At 37.8% G+C, this 7,203-nt stretch overlaps 1 long non-coding RNA gene across 1 annotated transcript; it reads right to left on the bottom strand.

Moving 5' to 3' along the window:
- Positions 1-5,680: 5,680 nt before the first annotated feature.
- LOC128738490 (uncharacterized) lies at positions 5,681-6,382 on the bottom strand. Its single transcript, XR_008412118.1, has 3 exons — positions 6,140-6,382; positions 5,909-6,075; positions 5,681-5,843 (listed from the first exon to the last, which is right to left on the bottom strand). It is a non-coding gene; the product is annotated as an uncharacterized LOC128738490 (long non-coding RNA).
- Positions 6,383-7,203: the final 821 nt, after the last annotated feature.

Below are 7,203 nucleotides of genomic sequence, written 5' to 3'. Positions count from 1 at the left end.
CATAAAACTTAAGCCCAAATATTTGAAAAAGTAGTTGTAAATGTAAAATTTATGATACATGGTGAGGCTCCAGTTTTCGCCATTGCTGTGTTCTAGTTTACGCCACCCCCAGAAGCATCATTTGTATCTTGTTCTAGTCTGAAAATTGATTTATATTTATGTAAATGGGTTATATTTTATTGTCTCAAAAATTGAAAAGGATCGGTAAGTTAGGTAATTTTCAACAGCGTTTCTTCCGTGATGCAATTTGATGTAGGAAATCCTTCAGCAAGACAGATTCCACTGTTCGGTATTCGCTTCTGATCCTGAAAGTATGCTATTTGATGCATTGCATTCCGGAAGGTTCCGTCCGAGATCTCGAAGATATTCTTTGTTCTCCCATTTCTCGGAAAAGAATTAAATGGAAGATGCGAAAAATGATTATTTGAATGACCCGGAAAATTTCGAAAAACAAACCAAAAATATATTGTGTTCTATGACAGGTGGGGCTCGAACCCACAACTCTCGTTAGCCGGTCAAGTATGAGAGCATTGTACCACCGCACAGTGGGGCCGAATCATAACAACGCGATTATTAGCTATTGTGTAAAAACGCATAATTTAACGTAGTAAAGAGTGATGTTTATTATTAAAATATATCGCTTCTTTCTATACTATTAAAGTGACCATTACCACCATTTGCTACCATGGCTACCATTTTTCTCAAAAGCTCATCATCATATTTTTCACTTGGTATCAGAATTATTAAAATTATTAAAAGTTATGAATTTTTTAAGAAAAGGTATTTTGGCAAGGGTGATGATTTTTGGAACCACCCAAACTCAGAAGGGGGAACCCTAAGCGCTAAATAAAAAATTTAGGTAATATATTTTCAAAAAACGAACGAACATGCAAAATTTGAGCAAAATCGGAGCATTTTTTGTCATGTAACCGCTAAGTGGGTACACCTGTACCCGGTTGATCAGATTGCGTTGATTTTTTGGTTAATCAATCGAGGGTTAACCAGAAACGCATGGGTATAAAATGGGGAAGGCAACTAGGAAGAAGCACCTAACATAGCTCTAGCCATCAAAAGCCCCTACCTAGTGCCTCCACGTGACCATACCTGGAAATGTGTATAAATGAGTAGTCAAGTTAAGAGGTGCGAGGTAGTGTTGAAAACCACGGTTCCTGATCTTACAACTGTAGTTTTATGCAACCATTTAACCACACGACTTTATTTTCAAGTGTTATAATATTTAAACTAATATTTTTGATCGCTCGTGTCTCTAATCTATTTACAGAGAGAGAAATAAGGCGCTATATCTTTGGCCAATTGCAGCCTGGTTTCTGGTCTAACTGCCAATAGTTCATTCCCGAGGGTCCGGAGTATCATTTAACCTTTATTAGCAAAAATACTCCCAACGACTGTAAAAAAATCATTATTTATATGGGTAGCATTTGCTTCTTTCCTTTTGATTCCAAGGAGTTGAATGGAATTATGTATATTTTTGGTTCCACTTAATTCCTTGGAATTCTCTCTGCGGTACATGCTGCGCAGTTGGCCCGACCGTTGACAAGGAAAATAATTGATTCAAGTAATCGTCATTTTCCAGGAAGCCAGGATAGAGGTTAGATTAGGTTTAACCAAAACGCACCTCGAGTGATGATTTTTCAATGAAAATCAGCGTCAGTTTCCTTTCAGACCCACTCCGCAAACTCACGATGCATGTCAGCAGGCAGTTTTGATTTAAGAAAATTCGCGTTCATACTTATTAATTATTCGACGAATAGCGAGTCGAGATGATGCTCCATGCCGATCGTATTGTGCACGAGATGCTCCATACGGAGCGACAACATTTTTAAACCTTGATGGAGTGTTTGGACGTTGCATTGTGTTAACGTGAAACTATTTATGATGCAATGGCAAACCCTTTTGATGACTTAGATACTTTCAGAGACCTTTATGAGCTGTAAAAACTGTATCACCGCTGTCAACATTTCAACTATTTTATTATAAATGTAATTATCTTCTCTACTTTGCATCCGATGTAACGGCTGACAATTAAAATTTTGCAGTTTTTTTTTCTCAAGACAAAGATACATAAAGAGATTAAAGATACATTATCCGTTGTTGAAAAAAAATTAGTGTACATTTGAAAACGGTCTGTAATCGGCTGCTCGGCGAAGCTTCCGTTTGATGTCCGAATAGGGGAGTTGTACGGCCGTCATGTCAACTTTGCGGATGCATCTCTTGTTTCTACCATTCAACTGTTTGCAATTCGTGGCTGTGCAGTTATTTTTGTAAGCTAAGGAACTCAAAATCCCGAAGAAATTTTTGATTGGGCGCACTGAGTCAGATTTGTCGGGATGTGGTTTTTGGGTACAAATGAGATCTAATGGGTATTCAGGAACGATTGTGTTTTTTTTGGCGTAATGCGATGATGCTCTATCCAGCTAAAACACGTATTGTCCATCTGCATGATGTTTTTGTAGAAACGGGATCAAAATTTTCTCCAAACATTCGTCTGGCACATCTTAATTGATAACCAAATCAGAGGCTTGTTTTTGAAGGCACGAGAAAGAGAACGATGTCCTTCTGCGTCCATAATTTTGGCTGGTCTTCCACTACCTAGCTTGCGAATAGTTATTGGGCATCTTAGCATATGGTAAACAGTCGAAGTTGTACCGTATACATTTTGCCGAGATTTATGTGGCAGTTCGTAGAAAGTGTACAACGCGCTCCCGAAATCCTTCTAGTTTCGACGTCATTTTAAGCAAAACAAGGTAAGCATAAACAAAACAAAAAATATTGACCAAAAGAAGAGAGAGAGCTAACATATACATACTCTCATTTCTTTCTGAGCTCGTTTGTTTTGAGTATAGGGGCCTCAAAAAAATCCAAAATTTTAGTTGTCACCCGTTACTTAGTTTTTACCGCTTCAAATGTTCTCCTGGCAGCATCCACATCATCGGCACCGGATTTGTAGAAGACGCACCTCGCATGTTAAGGGCTAAACCGAATACAGCATCAACGCGTCCGCCAGCGTTATTCTGACAGTTTTCCCATGGGTTTACTGTCAAATTGACGCTGACGGATGCGTTGACGCAGCATTCTATTTGCGCCTTTATTCACCGTTCGCCTCATAATATCCTCTACTAGCGCAATGTTGAATAACCATTATGAAATTTCGAATGGGTCCCACAGGAGCTGGAAATTATGAATTCTGACAGTACTATGCCTACTGTGTCTATAGAACCATCGTACCATATGTAGTCTGATCAACTTCCACAGAAAGCCGATTTTGTCAAAAAAGTTGTTAAAATTCGGTTATGCATTTGATAATTTTGAAATTATTGCAGGCCGAAAAATTTTGTTCAACGTTTTATCCATTTTTATGATTGACCACATTTATATACAAGAGTAAGTTCAAGTTGTTTGCAATATGTTTTGTGGCTCATACCTTGAATTTTCTTTTGAAATGTAACTTCTTAACCTATAGCAATACTTTTTTGCGAATTTTTATAACATTCGCGGAAATGACTATAGTCAGAAATGACGGCAATGACTATTTTTCTAAAATCAAACATTTTCCCATTTGTCCTGTATAGACAATAGAAACCTTTCAAATGATGTATAACCTTCATAATTAAAACATTCTGATTTAGTTTTATTTTCCGAAAACCAAATTAATCACAACCTGCAGCAGGCTCCCCTAAAAAACGCGACGTGTTACATTAATTTATCATCTTTTAATACGGCGGGAAATCGGAATCGATTTGCATCGACAGCATAACTCCAAAATTGAAACCATTCGCCCGATTCCTAGCCCAAGAGCTTAATATTGTTGCTGTTGCTAATTTTTGTGTATCTAGATATAAGCCCACACACCCGTCCCACCATTGCTGTAAAATTTGATGTAAGAAGTTGTCATTTATTTAAAATATATTTTGACAGTTTTTGTCCGGTATTTTTGCAATAAATTAATTAATTTCATAGAAAAAGTTCCACCATCATACTCCGATGTTTTCAAACCACAACATGCTTTTGGAAGGGCGGGGCCCCACCTTCTGTCAAGCTCTCTGCACGTGTGTGGTGGTATTTAAGCTGCATGAGATTGGATAACTAAATAAATAACAACTATCATTTCTTTTTTCTCAACTAATTTGCCCATATTTCTACTTGACTGATAGTACCTAGTTGATGTTATGAAATTAGGACATCAGCTCGGTGGATGTTGTTTCAATTTTATATAACCCCAATGCATTATGTTCAGTCGTACAGACACGCGAGTTCGAGGTTCACTGCCCCGCCGAGCATAGCAAATTTATCAGATAAAACGGCTAAAAGCAAAGCATAAGAAGCGGGTTGTCCCTAGTAGGTACAGGCAGCGGTTCCAACCGGCGTGTTTAGATATAAACTGTCGAGACCACAAAGAAAAACAATCGTAGCAGATGTGAAAGAAATCCAAATGGTTTGCCACCGCGACTATTCGCTCTTCTAGTTTATCACTTCTATTAAATGTTACAGCTCCATCATCGATTAGGCGGCGACATTTCGGTGGGCTGTTTTGAGCCGGCATGTGTCAGTTGTACGGCCTTCATCGGGAGAGACTCACGGGTCGTGGGTTAAAGATTACTTCTTTTTGGAAGTTGCATAAGGCTCGAAAGTGTGTCATTGATCTGATACTTGATTGCAAATAGTTGCTTTGTTATTGTTGACATCCGTCGGGATGTTACCCTGTCTCATTCAGGTTTTTTTTGTGCGGGATATGTAAATTTCTACTTCACATGTATGTTTTATTTGTTCAATTTTCGTTGGCAATCGAACAGTACACGTAACAAAACAGTATCCTAATATCGTTAATAAGTGGCGGTTCATGATTTAGTTACGCATTTCATGGCGTCGCTTGAAAATAAATATTGCTTTTTTAATTATCTGGCGACGATGACCGAAGTGATAATTTAAATATTTCATGACACGTAATGCTGTGTTTTAATGTTATGTAGGACTGTTTACTAAATGAAACATTTGAGTTGAAACTGTTGCTTCGGTTGGTGAAAATGCTGCTTCAAAGTATCTACTGATTGGAAATGAACACAATGAAATATAGAGCAATCAGGTATTATTTGACGTGGTCAAACATTTCGTGAGTATTAAACGTAAAAAACAACTTATAAAGCGACTACGTAGTCTATACTGAAACTCATCTCTTCTATCTTGTTTTGCTTATGGTAAAACATTTCTAAGATAAGCCGATTACTCCAAATTCAAGGTCATAAGCTGGTGAAGATACACTGAATGTTACTTTTAGTTTTCTTTTGAAATATATTGCATTTTGTAAGCACATATAACTAGTCCAATAAATGTGCTTTACTATCATCTCTTTGATATTGATAATTTGGCATTAAATATGCAAGATCATTGGCATATTTTTTCTGTTCGAGGTAATTCAGATTGTTACATTTGAATCTTCTGACAAAAATAATGTTAAATTTATGAATCAATTTAGATGTAGTTTATTGTGTATATTCACTCAAAACAATGTTCATCCTTTCTATTTCCTGAAAAAGTGCGCTTAGGAGCTCTTGTCCCTCACTGGGCGACTGTAGCAGCGTTCTATCAGCCAATAGTGCTAGCTGCAGCTCATCGGCGTAGGTAAGGACAGAAAAGTTTACACCGACGGAACCGAAAGCTGGTGGCCAAAATGTTACGTCGTGAAGTTCGTACGCTCCGACACGAATTCGCTTCGGAAGTGAGAGCATAACGGAAGCGGATGCAACGATTCGGAACTGTTTGGAGAGCATTTTAAGTATCGGGCCTGAGAGAATCGCTGGCAAGAGAGACATCATCCAGTGGGTAATCTACAAAAGTAAAAGTTTTCAAAATGGGTAATTCAGAAGGTGAGTTTTAATGTATTTGAGTCTACTATCACATCCGATGAAGAGCGCAGCTTCACCGTAGATTCTTTCAAATTTAACAATTTTTGTTTAAGGTTTTCCACTCGGTTCGGATCATTTAGTTCAACTCTCGGCAAGAGGTAAAGTTTCTGCATAGGTGTGACAAATGCGTTCTCGAATTTCATCTCCGAAGGTTCTAAAATTAATTCAATGCTAAAATTGAGTAATATTTTTGTTTTTTTTTTTAGTTTTAATTGAACCTTGCTGTCTGATTCTCATTGGTAGCGCGATTGTGATAAATTTGGGATGTTGCCCCCTAGACTCGAAATAGTTGTGTAAAGTTCCTGATAATGCTGCTAGAAACACACTTGAATATTGCAGTCTGGGTAGTTTAGTTTGAATGTTTTCTAGCAACTGAACCCATGCTTTCGATTCCAAAACTGACTGTTCGTTTTGCCAACAGGCGATTTTGCTAGATTGTAGTTCATTAGTTTGCCATTCATTTGTTGGTTGTTCATGAAACATGACTTGCAGTAGGTAACTGGGAGTATTGTATATCGCTTCAATAAATATTGCAACTAATTCGCGAAAACTACGCTTATTAAAATTAATGCGAGCGGGCATATATTCAGAGTAATCTCCACGATCGACGATTTCTTTAAAAATGAAATATAATAACGAAATTCCATCCCCAAGAGAATGATGGAATCGAAACAGGATCTACAACAAAAAGTAAGTTAAAAATCATCCAAGGTTAATTCAACGCATAACTTACAAAGTATCTGGCGGGACCTTGTAATTTATCTTTAACGGGATGGTTTCCTATCAATATCTCCCATTGGGCGCAGTGATTGGCTGGTAATTTTGTGGTACTCAATTCACTCACAATTTCACGCAAACGAGCATTGTCGACGTTCTCGCCGATGTCGATGGTGCGTATCAGGTCGTTAATATCCAAATCTAGATCATTTGACCAGAACGTATATCCGAAGGCATGATTTCGCTTCCAAAAGCCTTTTTGAAATTGACTGCTTTTATCTCTTTTCACCCTATCAAAAAGTTTCCGCACAGTTTGTGCAATTTCTTCTGCAGGATTTTCATTGCGCGATGGCACAAGTTGTTCTATGAATGTCAAAATATTTACAACACTACAGTCTCGGTCATTTATGCACCACATTGCATCGGACCCCTGGAGTAATCCCATGAATTGTTGGCCATATTTACACCACAAAATTAGTCGAATCACTGCACGATAGAGTATGAATCCGGCAAAAATGGCACAAATTATTGGAACGAACGGAACGAAAAAGATAAAAGCACCCAG

Source organism: Sabethes cyaneus, chromosome 2 (assembly GCF_943734655.1).
Source record: "Sabethes cyaneus chromosome 2, idSabCyanKW18_F2, whole genome shotgun sequence".
Lineage (NCBI taxonomy): Eukaryota > Metazoa > Arthropoda > Insecta > Diptera > Culicidae > Sabethes > Sabethes cyaneus.
Note: the sequence above shows the minus strand (reverse complement) of the source record. Positions and strands in the feature narration are given on the sequence as shown.